The sequence below is a fragment of the Lissotriton helveticus genome, chromosome 2_2 (genome assembly GCF_964261635.1).
Source record: "Lissotriton helveticus chromosome 2_2, aLisHel1.1, whole genome shotgun sequence".
NCBI lineage: Eukaryota > Metazoa > Chordata > Amphibia > Caudata > Salamandridae > Lissotriton > Lissotriton helveticus.
The window spans coordinates 306,938,527-306,959,131 of record NC_136060.1 but is presented as its reverse complement, the minus strand read 5'-3'; the positions used below and the strand labels follow the sequence as shown (position 1 = coordinate 306,959,131).

Here is a 20,605-nt window from a genome sequence, read left to right as displayed (position 1 = left end):
TCACTCATAGTCATTGAATGTCACTCATAATTACACTGATACTATGAAAATGTTATACATAAGCAATCTAAAACCTTGACAGCTATATGCACTTGCTCACCTCATTCCCAAGTTGTAATGTACTCTGCTAACATTCAATATGTCCAAACCATGAAGTGGCCTATTCACCAGTAAGAACTAAACAACATTATTAAATACAGCCACAAGGTAGAAACATTTCATATGAAGACTACTTTTTTGAAACGGGATATTCCGTTATTAGAATTGCTAGTCAAATGCAATTCAGCTGGCCTGTTATTTACTATTGCTCTCTTCTTCTCTAGGAGACCGATTAATCTTTGTTTTGGGAGCTTCTAAAAAATGTAGCTGTACTGTCAATAAGTGAATTTGAGTGGAAATTCTTGTAGTGCATTCTTTAATCTTTAAGATGATGACTGTTTTAAGCCAAGATGCTGGAGTGATGTCCGCTGAAGAGCTAGATGAAAAACAGGCAAGGTGACCCTCCAATAGAGGCAGGACATTGAGAGTTAAAGTCATCCAGGGTCAGGAGCCTTCACTCTTTTTCTAGTCTTAGAGGGCTCTTTTTTGTTTGTGCTAAATATTTTCTTTTTATTAGGAGTTGTCTTAGTGAAAAAGTTTCGACCTAGCCTATTTTCATCTTTGATGACAGTACTGTGGAAGTTTATGACTGGCTTGTAGGAAACCCACTCTCCAGCTGGTGGAGGTCAACAGAGCTTTATTGTCCTTTAATACCTACAGCAATAGTTCCTCAGACTCAATCCTCTTTTCTGCTACCACCATAAAAGCTTTTTAAAATTATTTTTGTCACACTGCACTCTTTTCACAAAAAACACCCACAACTACGTAGTACCATATTTGCAGGTAGGTAACAAACAATTTAGGCTGAGGCCAGAAAGATATCCCAAACAGGGATTCGATAGGCTAAGTTGCCAGTATAAGAAGCTGATTAAAGAGAAAAAGGCAACTTTCTATCATAGTTTGTGGGAGGATATGCTAAAGGCCCTACAGTCAGGGGACCAGCGACAGTATCCTGCAGCCCACATGGGGGGGTCCTTAACATGCATGACTGCCGAGGATACTTGGGCAGTGTATTTACGGGGCCTGTATGGCAGCTCATCTATTTCATCTAGCCTTACATGCGTACCCCTAAGAATTTGCCCCCCAACTGGTTCTCTGTGAAAGAAATAAAGGCGATAATTGACTGTATCGAGTTTTCAAGAGCTGCTGACCCCGACAACATCTTGGGAGTTTCCATTAAGTCAAATAGTGGCTGGTAGGTGAAGGTGTACTCTCTTTTGTTCTGTTAAAGAGCCTCAATGGGCCAATATCCCTCATCTTGGAGGGGGCAATAGTGAAACCCATACTAAACAAGAAGTGGTGAGGAGGTGCCGGTTCGGTGTGCCTGCTTCAAGTACAGGTGGGGTATGGAATCACCAAGGGGGGAGGTAAAACGGGTGGGGGAATCAACTATGGTGGCAGGTTTGTGGAAGCAACAGCAGGGACTTGTGGGGGTTGAAGCAACATCGGGGACGGAAGTAACACAAAGGAAGCATGTGAGGGGAAAGCAACATGAAGAATGCGTTCATAACTTTCCCAACAAAGCATGCATATACATTATTAGTAAACACAGTTTATTGAAGACAGATACCAATTCAGTTATTTATCCATCCTAGGGAGGTTTGATAATTAAATCATAGGGTTTCAAATCGTGCAGCGGGGTTGCAAGTTTACAACTTTGCAACCTCTCATGTAACCAACCTCTGAACGCTCGTTGAAGAAAATATGCCTTTACCTTTTGCTTGATATAGTGAGTTGCATTTCTGTCTTTTATAATTACATGTATAGAAATTGAATTTTACATGGGTAAATGTCCAGTGGCTTCTCAGTGCCATATACCTGCATATAACTGGTATTCCCGGAACTTGACATGTAGGCTCGGTTAAAAGGGGAGAACTAGTAGGTCTGGGGTGGGGCAAGAAGGTTGGTGGGAGGTTTATCTAAGGAGAGGCAGATAGGATAAGTCATGTATTAATTCACTGTTTAGCGTAGTTCTGTAAAACAATGTGAGGACATTAGTATTGTTTGAAAGGTCACAACGGGTCACAGATTCAAGCAAGAGTCTGCTATTGATTGTGTCCTGAGCCTCTCTGGCTACATTTGTCGTCTCCTTTCTGATTCCTATCACACTTGATGCCAAGTTCCTGTGGGGCCCCGCCTTGTTCTCTAATGCTATTCACAATCACACCCCCCTGCTATTAGCAGATCTTCCAAGCGGTGCAGGGCTGGCCTTATGCGCCTTATAAACACTGCAGTATCACTTTCACTGCCGCCTTTCTTGTCCCTGTACTTTTGCGGTGGAGTGAGACAATCTGATAGTCTGGCCTACTGATGAGTGACTAGATCATAGCTGCGAAGGTTTCAGACTGCTATGTGTGACATGTTCATAATTTTTTTTTTTTTTTTTTTTTTTATTAGGAAAGATGGTACATAAAAGGACATATTTCATAAATTATTACATACTTTGTAAGGACATTTCTATACATTTTTTATATATTTACATGCATTTAATCAAAGAAACTTATTAGCGAGAGCAAGTAAAATGAGTATGAAGAGATAGGAAACCGTTTCAGTTATATTCAATTAAAATTAATTAAAAGCAGGAAACATTTTAGCCATTTCTATCTATTCTCCAATTTGTTACAGGAGCCCACAAGCGTATACCGTTCTTTCGCTCTCTCTTGCCTTTAAATTCATAGATACAAGATTCTATATTATGAATTCCTAACAATCTTGAGAGCCACATCTGGAAGGATGGAGGATTCGTATCTTTCCACGCCGCAGAAATTAAAATTCTGAGTACAGCAACAGATAAAAACACTAAATCTCTTTCAGCCTCTTCCAAACCCAACCTGGAGTCTATACCAAATAAAATTAAGTAAGGGGATAGGTCGATGGACTGACCTAGCAGCCCCTCGATAAATTTAATTATCTCTTTTTTAATAATATCTAGCTGTTTACAAGAAGAAAACATATGTATAATATCAGCCTGACTTTCATTGCATCTAGGACAATTGTCATTTTCACTTAAACCCCAGGCATATATCTTCGCAGGTGTATGATAAAGATTAAAAATAGTCTTGTAATGTTGTGCGCGAAGATTTGATGCCCGGAATATTTTTTTATTCAGTAAGAGAGCAAGATCTAAATCGACATCCGGATCTCCTAATTTTAATGCCCAATTGGACTCAACCTTCTCGATATCATCCGGTATTTGGTCCAATAAACAGTTATATATATTCTTAATCCTCCTACACCCTCTATTTAATAACTCGATCATTGGAAAGTCTGCTGTAAATGAAATCCGAGGCCTAACTGCCTTAATTGCCCTGGTAACTTGGCCATATACCAACCAGTGACTATCTGGAATACCAAATCTTTCCTGTACAATTCCAAACTCCAGGATTTCACCTCCCTCCATCAAATCTCCCAAGGATTTGAGCCCCACCCTTTTCCAAGTCAACAAGTTTCTATCATTTTTTAGTTGGGGAAATAGAGACGAGTTATATAGTTGCATATGTTCATAATTTCAGTGCAAATATGGGTGACATTTTAACGACTATGAGTGACACTTTTTCGTGATCAAAATCAAGCAACGGAGATGAGGAAACATATAAATTATCAGAAATTACACCCATTGGGGCTCTGAGAAAATTCAAGAAGATTTTAAAACTGCTGCAAAGCACCAGAAATAGAAGGGTACTTAGATTGGAATATGTGAAGCACTCTGCTTCTAAGCACCTCATGCTACTGACCCCCAGGACCTCCACCCCTCCCAAGTCCTGGGGCACTCCTTCCGCCCTATCCTGCCACTCGCACTCCTAAGAGAACACCCAGGCTGCAGCCACAGAGAGCAGGTGCAGTTTGTGCTACTGGTGTAAATGTGCGAAGCGCTCTGCTTCTAAGCACGTCATGGCACTGACCCCTGGCATCTTCAGCCCATCCTGAGTTCTGAGGAGCTCCCTTTATCCTATTATGCCTCTCATACTGCTAAGGGGACACCGAGGCTGCAGACACTCAAAACTAACTCATGTAGGGTCATGCTACATGTGTGAACGTGTGTGCCGCTCTGCCTCTTAAAACATACCACTGCTAACCTTGACCTCTGGCCCTCCTTGGGTTCTGTGGCGCTCTCTTTGTCTTACTGTGCCTTAAGCACGTGACAGATGAGCGGCCTACATTTAAAATTAAGAGTCTGTGAACACAGCTGAATAGTGGACACCGTCACACACATTACCTCCTCGTCCGTCTTCCTCGCCACAGTATTCACATATGAGCTTCCGGCTCCACACAGAACTCTAAGGATAAAAACAGCGCTCTAGTCTCCCTCTCCCTCCTCCAAGATGGCCCTCAGTGGCTCCAGCCAATCCCATAAAGGGATACAGAAACACCAACACGACCTGTTCTTTTTTTCTGCACTACTCCGAGTGCTGTGTTCCCTGCTGGTCAGGTGAGTGGGGCTGGGGTCCTGCTTGAGCAGTCCCCTTATGTCCTTGGTATCAAGTTTTTCTATCAGGGCTGCGGCCTATTCGTCTTACACTATACAGTCCTTGCTTAAGGATTTTCAGTCTCTATCGGAATTGTTGGACCAGGGGGAGGATTTTTCTTCTACCCATGCGATGATGGAGCAACAGGTTCGTCTGCTTTCAGATGTCTCCTTTGATACATTGGGGGCGGCAGCTTCAGCGGCCGGGTCTTCTGTGGCTGCGAGACGACAGTTATGGCTCCGTTCATGGAAGGCTGATGCTGCGCAGAAGAGCCTACTTATGAAGATCCCCTTTTCTGGGGTTAAACTTTTTGGTTCTCCTCTGGACGAGATGGTGAAAAAGACAGCGGAGGATCGTAAACTGCTTGCTCCTGAACGGACTGGCCGATTCCGTGCCTTTGGTTCACAGAGGTTTTTTGGTCGTTCTAAGAGGGGTCGGCCTCGTCAGCCCTTTCGTGGAAGGGGGCGTGGCCGGGTGCTCCTTCCTTTGATAAGTCCCGGTTCTCTGGAGCGTCTGCCTCCTCCGCTCCTGCTTCCAAATCCTGACTGGATCGCTCCTGGTGTAGGTCCGGTTGGGGGTCACCTCACTTGCTTCATGGACTCTTGGCGAGAGACTGTGTCAGACCAATGGGTGCTTCGAGTGATTTCAGAGGGTTTACGCCTTGGATTTGCCCAGACTCCCCCAGACTGTTTCAGGGCCACTCCTTGTCCCAGAGATCCTCTGAAAAAGTTCGCGCTTTTGGAAGGCATAGATTCCCTGGTGGTCAAGAAGGCGGTGATTCCTGTGCCCAGCGATCAGTTGGGGAAAGGGGTGTATTCCATCTTTTTCCTGGTGTCAAAGCGCACCGGGGATCTTCGACCTGTGATGGACCTAAAATGGGTCAATACTTTCATCCCTCACCAACGGTTCAAAATGGTTTCACTTCCGTTGATCCTTCCTCTGGTGTCTCAGGGCGATTTCCTTGCATCTATAGACTTGAGGGATGCTTACCTGCATGCTCCTATTCATCCGGACTACCAAAAGTTTCTCCGGTTTTGCATACAGGGTCGTCATTACCAGTTCCAGGTATTGCCTTTTGGGCTCTGCTCTGCTCTGCTCCCAGGATCTTTACTAAGATTCTGGCTCCTCTTATTGGACATTTGCATGGGGAGGGCATTAGTGTTTTTCCATATCTGGACGACATTTTAATTTCTGCTTCTTCTCTTCCTAAGGCGGAGTTGCATGTCCGGAGAGTGTGCCATGTCCTCGAGCATCATGGGTTCCTCGTGAATGTGCCAAAGTCCTCCCTGGTTCCTGCGCAGGAATTGACTTTCATTGGGGCTCTGTTCAGGACTCAGTTAGGGATGGTGTTCCTGCCCCCTCCCAGGATTCCGTCCCTGTCTGCTGTTCGTGCCCTGTTGTTGGGGCATTCTCATCCAGTGAGCCTTTGGTTGAGGGTTCAGGGTCTGATGTCGACGTCGTTGTTGACGGTGCCATGGGCTCGCCTCCACATGTACCCGGTGGTATCCCACATTTTGTCGCATTGGGACCCCTGTTCCCTCGATATGGGTGTTTTGGTTCCTATGTCGGAGGATGTTCGGGTGGTCCTGGGTTGGTGGTTGGACGAGGGTCATCTATCCAGGGGCCGCCCCTTTCTGATCGTTCCCACCCGCGTGGACACTAACGATGCCAGCCTGCTGGGGTGGGGTGCTACTCTGGGGGATTCGACGACTCAGGGGGTTTGGCCTCAGTCGGTGTTGTCATGTTCCTCCAACTACAAAGAGCTGAAGGCCGTCCTTCTGGGTCTGTTGGATTTCTCGGATCTTGTTCGGGGTCACCATGTACAGATCCGAACGGACAATCAGGTTGTAATGTCTTATGTGAACCATCAAGGGGGGTGCAAGGTTCGCTCCCTCAGTTGGCTCAGCCGACAAATTTGTTGTTGGGCGGAGGTGCATCTGGAGTCCCTGTCTGCCGTTTACCTGCCTGGGGCGGAGAACACTGTGGCGGATTGTCTGGGCCGAGTGTTTCCTTCCATGGGGTCCTTGTCCCTCACGCGGTGGATGTTCAGGAGGTTGCGGGTGATGTTTGGCTGTCCGATTGTGGACCTGTTTGCCTCCCAGGACAATGCCCAGATTCGATGCTTTTGCACGATTATGCCTTGCCAGAATGCCTGGAGAGTGGACGCACTTTCGTTCCTTTGGCCGAAGGGTCTGTTGTATGCGTTTCCCCCTGTTCCCCTGATTCCAGCTGTATTCCAGAAGATCAAGAGGGAGGGGTCCTTTGTGCTCCTGGTTTCTCCTTGTTGGAAGCGTCGCCCTTGGTATCCCCTACTGTTGGAATTGGCTGTGTCTCCGGGGTGGGCCTTGCCGTTCATGCCATATCCTCTGATGGGTCCTCTTCTTCCTCTGCCTGTGTTCCGTTCCCTGGGTCTGCGGGCCTGGCTCTTGAGAGGGATTCTCTGATACGTGAGGGTTGTTCTGTGACTGTGGCTGGGGTCATTCAACAGTCCCGGAGGCCTTCTACGCTTAAATCCTACGCCAAGCATTGGAATAATTTTGCTTCTTGGTGTGTTGGTCGTGAGCTGTCGTTGTATTCTTTGGATCCGGCTCGCGTTCTGGATTTTCTGAATGATGGATTTGTGTTGGGTTTGGCCGTTTCAACTCTTCGGGCTCAATGGGCCGCCATTCGGGCATTTCATGTCCTCCCTTTGATTTCAATTTCGCCTTTGGTTGCTAGGCTTTTTAAGTCTCTTTCTTTCCAACGCCCCCGTCCTATCATGTGTCCTCCTCCTTGGGACCTTCCTTTGGTTTTGCGTTCCTTGCAGTTGGCTCCTTTCGAGCCGTTGGAGTCAGTGGACTTGAAGTTTTTAACACTCAAGGTGGTGTTTCTTGTGGCGATTGCTTCTGCAAGGCGTATGGGTGAGTTGGGTTCTTTCCTTCGTTCTGCCCCATTTTTGTTGGTTTTGTCGGACCGTGTGGTCTTGCGCCCTCATCCTACCTTTATTCCTAAGGTGGATTCTTATTTTCACCGGTCTGCTGAGGTGGTTCTTCCGGTTCTTTGTCCGGATCCTTCCTCGGATGAGGAATCCCTTTTGCACCTCTTGGATGTTCGTCCTGCCTTATTGATTTATTTGTCACGCACGTCTTCCTTTTGTAAGGTGGACAACTTTTTTGTCAATTTTGGTTTGTCGCGTCAGGGTCTGAAACCCTCCCTCTCCATGATCAGTCGTTGGATTAAGGAGGCCATTATGTTGGCATATGCTTCAGTTTCTGAGGTTCCCTCCCTTCCTGTTCAGGGTCGTTCCACCCGATCTGTTGCCGTGTCCTGGGCTTCCTTCAAAGGGGTGTCTATGGAGGATGTTTGCAGGGCTGCTACGTGGTCTTCCCCACATACCTTCATGTCCCATTACCGCCTCCAGATTGGGGGTGGGGGTTCTGTTTCGTTTGCCTCTTCTGTTTTTTCTGCGGGGGTACCTATAGAGGTTGTCCTTTTGGTTGCTATACCTCTGTATATTAAAATATGATTTCGCTGCACTGATGGTGTGGTCTGTTTTTCCTTACATGAAGCTGATTGCTTTGGTATCGGCTCATATGTGAATACTGTGGCGAGGAAGACGGACGAGGAGGTTATGACCCGGTTACTTACCGGTAATCTTCATTACTCCGAGTCCTTGTCTTCCTCACCACAGTATAGTTTCCCTTCCCTCCCGGCCCTGGTGGTGGCTTCATGTCTGCGGCTTGATTCTTCAGGTTGTGTTGGTGTTTCTGTATCCCTTTATAGGACTGGCTGGAGCCACTGGGGGCCATCTTGGAGGAGGGAGAGGGAGACTACAGCGCTGTTTTTATGCTTGGAGTTCTGTGTGGAGCCGGAAGCTCATATGTGAATACTGTGGTGAGGAAGACAAGGACTCGGAGTAATGAAGATTACCGGTAAGTAACCGGGGCAGGCACCGATATTGATTTGGCAAGAAGTAGCGCTAAGCAACTGAGGCATACAGGTCACTGACAGCCAACAGCATTATTTTAAAAACGACCCCTCCGCTCACTGACACAAAAAATATTATATCACTGGCTTGGCCTAATGAAAATGAGTCCGTAAATGCTGTGAGACTTAACTTAGGCCATGAGGATGCCGGCTCTCTCCACTCCGGGACTCCTGAATAGCACTGTATATGGAGCAGCACATTCTGTGCTCACCCTGAAGCATGGCTGCCAGTGTTCACAGGATGGGGGGGCCAGAGATGAATGGGCCCTCGGACTCTGCAGCTGTGTATTCTCAAGGCAAGAGGTGGTACAGGCAAGCAGTGTGAGTATGTGAGAGAGTTATGTATGGGCACTGGCAGGGAGGCAGTGTGACTGCCGTCGGGGACTGCAAGAGTGCAAGGCAGGCTCTGCCCGTGGTCCACTCCCCTTCCCCGCTGCAATCGCCTGCGCATTTTCTATTCGGACTATATTTCCAGGCACAAACAATATAAGCAGAAGAAACAGAAAAGGATTGTTTATTTTTTTTGTTTACAACGCAGCTCGCCTAGTTATTCCAAGCAGCTGACTGCCCCTGCTGTGAATTCTGTCTGTCTTGGCAGCCACTGAATAAATCTTAACTTTCAGCGAGTGGACAGACGACTCCCACGATGTCCACTGCACTCTCCCTCGGCCGGGCTCGGCAATACTGAATTCACAGCAGGCAGTAGCCATCATAAGCCCCACAGCGCGGGTGCCCAGGCCCTATGAGCACCCCACAACAGAGACAGCAGAGACATGCCAGTGCCACCATAAACCAGTGAGGCCCCATGGCGCCGACCTGACTTTGAAGCTTCCTGGGGCGCTCTAGTAGCACGTGACGTGAGGTTCCCTGCGGCGCCACCGGCCAATTGTAGCAAACAAACCTGCCTGGGCCCAGCCCCGAAGGCAGCTTGTCTGAATTATAACTGCGCTGCGTCCCAGAATCATGACATTAACTTACATTGTAGTACTGTGAGGCTGCCTGCGGCGCTTTAGCTTCCCTGGGAGTCCCCATGCCTGCAGGAGCAGCGCTCACAAGGTACAGGCAGGGCGCTGCCACCTACCACACACAGTGGATTGTCTCATAGGCCAACGTCTCCTGGTGCCACGGGGCTAGTGGACAATCTGGCCACGTGTCAGGCTCAGTGAAGCGAAGGCTTTACGCACAAAAGGTGACACCTAAGATCAGCCACTTACTCCGGCTGACAAAAGCGAACAGGCTACCTGGAACGATGGGTTGTGGGGGGTAAACACAGTAATGGGCTTATCCCGCGAACTCCAGCTGGGCTGGCGGCGTCGATCCCCCCGAACCCCGCTCAGGGAAGTAGAAGTCCAGGGCCCAGAGACGAACTCTGACCCCACAGTGACCTCCATGGCTGCGGTTGGGAGCAGCTGCTTGGCAAATTCTAATTTGCTATTCACCACATACCTGCTAATAATCGGCGCGCATAAAGGTATTGGTAGGGCAGGGCCATTAAAATTATGCGTTTTTACAGCTGCGGCGCTTCCGCATAATTATGAATTTGCTGTATTTTAATCTGCTGTACAATCCGCAGAGTTTTAACAAAACAATGTTGATCACACACTCAACCTTGTCCTGCCTGAAAAAAAGCGTACACGTCTGGCTCTCACGTAAGAAGCTGTAATGCCCACGAGACACGTTTGCGCTATCTAAAAGTGCAAAAAAAAAGTAAATACAAGGGACAAAGCTGCGTAATAGCTCTGCAGCCAATCAAGTGCCGGTCGGCGGCAGTATAGCCAATGGCAAGGTTAGGAAGAAAGAGGGGGCGGGCAGACAGAGTCGAGGGCATGACTCACTGTATGAGGAGGAAGAGAAAAGCACGCCGAACCTGCGGGCGCCGAGAGTGACCCGCTGCGGAGGGAGAGGGACATGCAAGAAGCGCACGGTGAGTATCGGAGGAGTGGGGGGGCGGGGGTACTTTATGTATGTGTGTGCGCACGGCGGCGGGGGCGGGGGAGAGGTTCTCTATGTGTGTGTGTGCGTGCGTGTGTGTATGCGCGGCGGCGGGGGGGTTCTCTATGTGTTTGTGCGTGCATGTGTGTATGCGCGGCGGGGGAGTCTGTATGTGCCATGGAAGACAGGAAACGCGCGTGACCTGATCCGTTTATGCGCACGTGCACATCACTTGTCTCCTGTCTCCCTTGACTCCTTGAAAGCAGAAATTATTGCAATAGAGTCACGCAGGGACGATCGCTTCGCAATCCGTTCGCACAAGTCATACAAATCTGTGATCTGCATGATACACAATGTGCTTTGCACCAGACACATTAGCCCTCTGTGCTACCTTATGTGCTTAAAATGTTGCTGGACAGGACACATACCTCTCCCAGAACTGAATTAACGAGTTGTATTACCACTCTTATAATTCCCTCATACTTTCTTGTCACACAAACATCTCTACAGCACGTGTCTATGACGGTTACGCCAACGATGTTCGGTTGGCTGGTGTGCTCTTTGCTGTACTTTGTGTGTGTATTGTTATGTTATGTTATGTTATGTTATTATAAGTTTGTACAGCGCCTTATCACCCCGAGGTATCTAAGCGCTATCAGCGGACACACAACACCGGTAAGAACACCACGCCACCCACTCACAGTGGCCCCCATGCTTCCAGGAAGAGCACCGTCTTCAGATTCTTCCTGAAGGAAAGAAACTAATCTTCTTCTCTTCGGGAAGAATCTGAAGACGGTGCTCTTCCTGGAAGAGCTGGGAGAAGGTTCCATGCTCGGGGGACCGTGCTTGAAAAGGCTCTGGCTCTTGGATAGCAGGTTGAACCAGGTTGAACCTAGGACACATCAAGTTGCACGCCTCAGTAGACCGAAGGTTCCTGTTTGGTGTATATTTAGTCAGCCGATCCATGGACGGCTTTATGTGCAATACAGAGGCTCTTGAATTTAGCTCTTTGAGCAATTGGCAGCCAGTTTAGGTCCTGTAGTAAGGGCGTTGCCCTGGTTCGCCTAGGTTTATTAAAAATGAGCCTAGCCGCATCATTCATTACTACCTGGAGTCTGGCTAGAAGGCTATTTGGTAAACCTAAATATAAGGAGTTACCATAATCCAGCTGCTCCAGAATCAGAGCGGAAACAGCCAGCCTGAGGGTGGGAACGGACAGCAGTAGGGATAGTTTCCGGAGCTGGCGTAATAAGCTAACACAGGTGCCTACCACCGCCGACACCTGCTGTGTCATGGATAACAGGGCATCAATTTTGATCCCTAGGCTCTTTACTGCTACTGCTGGTTCTGGACATGGCCCTAATTCAGCTGGCCAGAACAGATCACTCCATGGGTTGGCTACTGTGGTAACTGCCAGGACTTCCGTTTTGTCCGGGTTCATTTTCAAAAAATTGTCCGACATCCAGTTAATCGTAAATTTGAGAATGTCTTGCATTCTCAAATAGGCTGCAGGTGAATGTTCGATCTGGATCAGAATGTGCGTATCGTCGGCATAATTGTAGACCCTGCAGTCCATCTGGTTCAGGGCTGCAATCAACGACTAGATATATATTAAAAAGCAAGGGCCAAAGAGCTGAACCCTGGGGCACTCCACGTGCCCCAGGGTTGTGTGGTTGCGTTGTGTGGTGATTTTTTATGGTTTTGTATGGCAATTGTACCATGGATTTTGTATGGTTTTGTATGGCAGTTGTACCATGCGTGTTGTGTTATGTTTTATTCTGTTTTTTTGGGTATTTCAATTAGGAATATTCTCACCGAAGTTAAACATAATTGGCTACAATATAGCCACTGTATTTGTGATGTGCTCTTCAGTGACGCAGTTCCCACCATGCGGTGTGATGTGTGTTGGTTTGTGTTTTGCATTGTGTTGTTCCGTGGGGTGTGGCTATCTCATGCTGTTTTCTATTGCATACCCTTGTATCCTTTTATGGTATGACATTTATAGTGTTGTCAAGTGAGTTTTTGTGCCTTGTGATGTATCCGTAGGTACAGTCGATGTAAAAATGCATTTATCCAATACAATATTGAGAATTATTATGATGCTTTGACACCATGTTGGTATTTAGTCAAAACAAATTCTCACATACGTGTAGTGACATACCCTCTGTTGGCAAAGTCAAATGTGGCATTAATTACTTTGTAAAACATGTAATTTGTAAAAATATGTGCACATACATATATATATGTATATATATATATATATATATATATATATATATATATATATAGATATATATTACCTACTGGCGGTCGCCAGTAGGTATATATAGTTAGGATTTTTTTCCTATGGGATTTTTGAAAATTCTATGTCAAATAACTTTGGAGTTTGTGGACGGAATTGGCTGAAATTTTCAGGAAAATGGCACATTTTGTTTCTGAGCAGCCCCTGAAAATTGGGGGGGGGGTTCGTCCAGGGGGGGTCGAGAAAAAAGGGGGGTCCCAAAACGTGTTTTTAACATTGAGTTCTCCATAGGGCGGTTGGCCTCACTTTTAGCCCGACCGGCTGAATGGATTTGCACGAAACTTGGCAAAATTGTAGGGACTGGTAGCCCGATGTGCCTTTTGTAGGTCTCAATATATGTGCTACAGTGGATTTTGAGAAATTAACGTTTAAAAAAAGATATATATCTGTAACTGCGGACCGGGCAGCGCTCCAGTACGCGTACTTTTCGCGCAACGGAGCTTTGTGAAGCGAAGCTGATTGGTTCTCCGGCGTCTGTAAACATTCCAAACAGTCCGTAGCGGCCGCCATCTTGTCTCTCGGTAGGATCGAGAGACAAGAGGAGGCCAAAGCGAAGGGGCAAATGACCATAAGGGGGCATAGTAGATCCTCGCTGACCCCCTAGGTTTGATGTGGAGGTTTTAAAAGGGCCCCGCGGGGCAAAAAAAAAAAAAATAATAATAATCGAACGGCTGAATGGATTTGCACGAAACTTGGTAAAATATTAGGGACTGGTAGCCCGATGTGCCTTTGCTAGGTCTCAATATATGTGCTCCAGTGGATTTTGAGAAATTAACGTTCAAAAAAAGATATATATCTGTAACAGCGCTCCGCTTCGCGTAACGGAGGTTTGCGAAGCTGATTGGTCATTCTGTCACTGGGCTATAGTTGGGCTACATCTGGCTGATATTTGGGCTACATTTTTTTTTTTTCGTCTCTGGCGGCCATCTTTGGGCTACATTGGGCTACATTGGGCTTCATTGGGCTTCATTGGGCTACATTGGGCTACATTTGGGCTCCAACATATATATAGGCCAATGTAGCCCAATATATATTTTTCAAAGTTAATTTTCGTAAAAACCACTGGAGCATATATCTTGAGACATAGCAAAGGCACATCGGGCTACCAGTCCCTACAATTTTGCCAAGTTTCGTGGAAATCCATTCAGCCGTTCGAGCTAAAAGTGAGTCCAACCGCCCTATGGAAATGAAGGAAATGAATGGGTAATTTGTAATTAGCAAATAGCTCATCGCAAACTAGGAATGGTATTGAATCGCTATTTATTCCTTAAAGTTCGCTATTTAGGAAATGCAAAAATGATAGATATGGCGGTTCATCTCTAACAAGATAAGAAGCATAGGGATAGATTTATGATGACTGGCGCATCACCAGGGATGTGTTAGTCATTCTGTGCCGCTGTTCCGTCACCTATGGTGTGCTGCATTTACAATGCGGCGCATCATGGGGCAAAAACAGCACAGATGCGTGATGTATCTGTGCCGTAAAGGTGGCGCATTGCTGGAGTTGTATCGCAAGTGTGATGAAGCTCCAGCAAGGGTCGGGGGTGCCCCTGTCGCAGGGTTTCTGTTCTCACACAGAACTGTGGACAGAGGATTGGAACCTCGGCGAATTAGGGTGCCCCAAAACTCACCTTAGTAATCAAAAACCCCTTAGCAAGCTAGGTACAGTGTCACATTGGATATAACAAACTCTCAATGTTTAGACAATCCAGAATATGAACTTATAGTACCTCAGGATACGTGGAACTCATGAACAGTCGGTCGTTATATATTTCTTAGAAACCAGAACATGGAGTTAAGAAGAACACATGTGTATTTGAAATGTTTATTTACTAATGCCGTCTTCTCAGGCGTAGTATCTTAGATAATACAAGTACACATATTATCAGTAGCAAAATTACCAGCATAGTTACTAGTACATAAAAAGCGAATGGTGACAGTATGTTAACATGCTGTAAATGAATAAGAGTTAGCAACACTTATAAGCAGCCGCGGGCCGTGGAGGGAGTTACGGTGGGGCAGGGAGGCGGGGAGGGGGAGGGGCAGGGTGGAGAGGGCTCCACCCTGCCCCTCCCCCTCCCCGCCTCCCTGCCCCACCGTAACTCCCTCCACGGCCCGCGGCTGCTTATATCTCACCCTCCCTAATACACATATTATATTATTTGCTAAGAAGGTCTGTTTGTGTTGGTTTAGGGCGTGCCCATACTTTAGTGTCTTAGATTTGAAGGAATCACATCAGCATACACCAGCTCTCTCTTCATGTGAACCGCATCAACTGTTGTGTATGTGTGTTCGGCAAAGCAATATAAAACCCGCCTCATGCCCAGAATTGGCAGAAGCTGCACTTATGTTATGAGTATGAAGTCGTGGAGATCAGACCTCATAACAATTCTGTATCGTGTTGTTCTTGAAACTTCAGCACTCGCTGTACAGATATAGTTTAACAAGCAAAGCAGATAGTAGAGCAATAACATATTATTCTCATATAAACCACGATGAACTACTAGGTTGAAAGCTAAAGCAACAACTAAGTGTCGTGTGCAGAAGTTGCAAAAAAGGAAAAATGGCGTTTAAACCGGTAATGAGCCCATGCTAACTTAACACGGTGTAAAGATATCCAGGACCTAGATGACACCTCCCCATGATCCGGAAACGAACTGAATAAGATAATAGAAGTGCCATCTCATGAGAGCAGATTGCAACTTTATATGTGGACGGTCCGCAAGGTAAAACATTAAAAACTAGTAAAATTTAATGCTAAAGAAAAATAAAACAGCCAAGTACTTTATCGAGTCTTAAGCCAATAGGCAAGCTAAATAATAAAAACTTGACAAATAAGTCAATGAATTGTCAATGAAATGCTAGTACTCAGCATATCAAACATGAAAAAGGTCTATGACATAACTGTGTATGCAAAATAAGCTGCAACAGCCTCCAATAGGAAGTCACCGTCTTCATCCGAAAAGAGTTCAGACATCCAATTTAAAAGCGGAAAAGAACATACGTGCTCTCCCAGCACCGGATCCTCTATCACCATCAGAGGACAGCTCGGTGGGTTTTCAAGAAAGCTCTGTTCCAAGAAAGACTGTGTTGCCGCCAGTAAATTCCAGGGACCAATTAGTCCATGCATCAATGCCACAGCCATAATCCTTTCGCCAGGACAAACCAACTCGTGAGTAATGATAGGAGTCATCAGCTGATTAAAGTCGACGTCAGGAGAAACCGGTCCGCAGAGACACAAATCAATGGCCCAATCGAAATCACAGGTCAGGCAGTGAAATACAGGCTGGACACAGGTGAAGTAGGAGAATCGAAAAGATAATCCATATGCCGTGCTTAATATCGCCAACGGCATTGTGCCATAATATTCAAGCATGCGATTGCGGAACAGCGTCAGCAGCTGCAGGGCGGGAGCTTGCACAGGAGGGACATCCATATTTAAAAATGTAAAAAAGCACAAGAGCGTCCGCTGGTAATGCAAGTAAAAATGGGAATCCACGAAGCACAGTGGAAAAAATAGAATGAAAGAAAGCAGGGATGACTCCAAAGATTTTCTCAAATGAAGTCACGAGACCACTGGTAACAACTTTAAAAAAGTGCGCCAGGGCCTTTGTGGAGGACGCGTTAAAGATAGTCCGAACCATCTTGCTGAAATGGAAAGGCGAATCAGTATTGAAAAGGGTCTGCACCTCTGTACGGGTGTTCGCTATGTGAAGCACGAAAGTTTCACGGGCCGAACTCAAGGCCACCTCTCTCTGAGACAAAAGAGCTCTTATTCTTGCCATGCCGTTGAAATCTGCTCCCAAGGTTGGTATTTGTGGCCAGATTGAAAACTCCCTATGTTCATGTGTGGGAGGAAATAGAACATTTCTGCAGCAAATAACCCGTTCACTTACTGTTACGATAAAAGGAATACTTTTAATTAACCCAGAACAATCTTCATTATTGAGCATCAAATAACTACCATTTTCCAACAACTTGAACGTGGGGATGATAGCAGGAACTGGCGTGCCTTGCAACACGCAAGCCATATTTGGTCGGTGTTTGTTGCATGAACCGTGTAACTGTATGTGCCTACACATTAGTGAATGATCTGGCGTCTCAGTGCATTCCTCTCCATTCAGATAAACTTCTTGATCATCTTTGAAACATCTGTATGTGTATGGAAGCGACCAGACCTCATGAAGAAAAGCACTACCTAAAGGTTCATAACGACCTATTGGTATATATTTCATACAATTTGAAAACTTATATAAAGCAAAAGGCAGCGTTATTAAACCGTGGATAAGGCACGTTGCCAAAAAACCCGCAATCCTCTGCTGATGATGTCACTGAGCATGTCATGAATGATGTAATATGTGACATCATCAGCAGTGGATTACGGGTAATAGTATCTCTAGTTTACTCCCCTATAGCTGTCTTTCTTTTAACATAAGTGTCTGTTTCCTTCCCTTATACTTACTGTTCTTTTTAAAAAAAAATATTTTTGGTTCACTTCCGGTTCGCGTACCGGCGAGCGAACTGGGAAGCGAACTACAAGAAATAGAGGTTGGCACAGTTCCAAATATTGTACCAATTTTTTAATAACGGGGAGGTAGCTCTGAAAAGAACTTTTTTTTAAATTGTTTTTGTTGTTTTATATTTTTTTTATTATTTTTCTGAACATTTTTTTACTTTTTTTGAATTTTTCTGAACAGTTTTATATATTTTTGGGTTTTTCTTGGAGGGGGCAATGAAAACGATTCATTGTAAAGGGCTCAACAGGAGCAACAAAACAAAAAAAAGAATTTATTATTTGGGGCGTTTCGTACAAACTTGCATATGATAGTCAATAGCTCTGTTGATCAGAGTGATGCTTCTTTCTCCGTAGCAAATGAATCCACTGCAATATACGCAGACTTGTTTTACTTCATGAAATCTCGTTTGTATATTTGGCACCATCTCCCTGCCCTCTGGTCCCGTTACTTCCGGTACAACAGATCTTCTGGCCATAATAGGGAGATTATCTAGGTCGTTACGAAACTGTGCAGCACTGTAGTTGTTAGGATGCCACCTAGTCATATGGCGATGCATTGTGTAGTTTCCGAAACTGTATTTTTTGTCGGTCCCTCTGGACAGTCTATCTTGACATATAAGGCAAGTTACGTATCTTGCATTTACTTTTTTCTGACCTTTGGGAATTTTAAAAAATTGCCAAATGAAGTTTTCTTTCCGGTGAGACGTCCTGGGCTCCTCAGGCAAAAAGTGCCTCTCTTCGTGCTCGTCGTCCTGTTCCTCTTCTTCCTCTTCTTGCTGAATTATAACTTCAGCAGGTGGTCCACTCTTCCTTGGATGTGGTGGAGGTGGTGGGGAAGCACCAGCTGAAGCTACTAAAGAAGCCATTGCTCACTGGTAACAAAGGGTCTTTCTCTCACAATGATGAAAGTCAGAGTGAGGAAAGAAGGAGGGATTTTCATCATTTGGGAAAAACAATAGTTCTCAACCAATGAAAAGTGTTCATTTTAGATTATATGACCTAGTCTTACATCATTAGGAAACCAAAAGTGAAATGAACCAATGAAAAGTGTTATTACCAAGTCACATGACCTGCTGTGTTTACGTTAAGCGCTTTGCAGGGCCTCCCGGTTTGCTTCCAGAAACCTGTGCTTTGCGACTCGGTAAGCGTACCAGTTCGCTAACGTAGCACGTCATATGACGTATCACGCGACAACGCGAAACGTCATGCGGACGGGAGGCGTCACGATGTTGTTTTCTAACGCGGCAGTTGCGGTAAAGAAACGTTTACCGGCTCGCGGTCTATTTCGCGGCATCAAGGTCAGCTAACGGGAAGCTTCCCGATTCGCGAAGCGGGAACGAAGAAAAAAAAATATTTAAATTTTTTTTTATTAATAAACATATAAAATATATTTTTGGATTTAAAGAAGAATACATTTTACAGCTACAGATATTAGCTGTTAAAAAACCAATGAATTCACTGAAAAACCCATAGGTTATAGACTATATATAGTTAGGAATTAGCATTTACAAAACCTTGAAAATTCACTGAAAAAACCATAGGTTATAGACCATATATAGTTAGGAATTAGCATTTAGAAAACCTTATTTTACTCACACAAAACCATTGAAATTCCATATATAGTTAGTTGCACTAACTATATATCGCGCACCCGCAATCCACTGCTGATGATGTCACATATTACATCATTCATGACATGGTCAGTGACATCACTGATGACATCACTGATGACATCTCAAATGACATCACTGATGACATCACTGATGACATCTCAAATGACATCACTGATGACATCATGACACACCAATACCAGTTACTACATACGCACTCACTGATTCCTACGTCTACACACACATTCACTCATTCACCCATACAATCACTCATACATACAGTCACTCATTATTACAACACTATCATATGCACTCATACACCTATGCAGACAGTCACACACTGCCACTCATCCATGGAGTTACTCACACACCAAGTCAGTCCTGTAAAGAATCAATCACACTTCCATTTCTTCATCTATACAGTTAAACACAGAACACCATACTTCAGTGACATCACTGATGACATCACTAATGACATCTGAAATGACATCACTGATGACATCTGAAATGACATCACTGATGACATCATGACACACCAATACCAGTTACTACATACGCACTCACTGATTCGTACGTCTACACACACATTCACTCATTCACCCATACAATTACTCATACATACAGTCAGTTATTATTAGAACACTATCATATGCACTCATACACCTAGTCAGTCCTGTGAAGAATCAATCACACTTCGATTTCCTCATCTATAGTTAAACACAGAACACCATACTTTTCACACATATACTAACACATACTTACTCTCTTATACAATCACTGATACAAGTACACATTGATATGCACAGCGTCACACACCTCCCAGCCAGCCACACACACACTCAGTCTTCCATCCATCCAGTCATTCTTCAATATGTAAAACGTATTTAAACTTTACAAAAACACACAGACACTAGATGATGTCATCAGTGATGTCATCAGTGATGTCACTGACCATGTCATGAATGATGTAATATGTGACATCATCAGCAGTGGATTGCGGGTGCGCGATATATAGTTAGTGCAACTAACTATATATGGAATTTCAATGGTTTTGTGTGAGTAAAATAAGGTTTTCTAAATGCTAATTCCTAACTATATATGGTCTATAACCTATGGTTTTTTCAGTGAATTTTCAAGGTTTTGTAAATGCTAATTCCTAACTATATATGGTCTATAACCTATGGTTTTTTCAGTGAATATATATATATACATATATATGTATGTATATATATGTTACCTACTGGCGGTCGCCAGTAGGTAGTTATAGTGAGGACCTACTATCCATAGGAAATCTGCAACATTCTATTTGGAATAACTTTGGCACCGGTTGTCGAATCTTCGCGAAAGTTTCAAAACTGGTGGGCGCTCCATTCTGCTCCTATCCCGAAAGTCTCAGGGTGATTCGTCAAGCAGGGGTCGAGAAAAAAGGGGGTCCCAAAACGTGTTTCCCCCATGCAACTCCCATAGGAACCTTTAGTCACAGCTACAGCCCGAACTACTGACCAGAATTACACCAAATTTAGCAAAAAAGGCACCGAATCAGGCGGCAGGTGATAAATGCGTGCTGAGAGACATTGGGGAGCTGGTGATTTCCCGTAATAACGCCCGTGAAGAAGAAGCAGGAGGCTCCGAAACCGGTCGGTGTTACCTTTCTATGCCCAGGAAGCTGTGTAGCCTCCATTAAAGGTTCATTAGAACAAGCCGCTGTGGTGTG

General features: G+C 45.2%; 1 protein-coding gene across 2 annotated transcripts in view; it reads left to right on the top strand.

Moving 5' to 3' along the window:
- Nucleotides 1–20,605, top strand: part of LOC144821810 (uncharacterized) — a 336,838-nt gene that overhangs the window by 16,192 nt on the left and 300,041 nt on the right. The gene's annotated exons all lie outside the window — the stretch shown is intronic.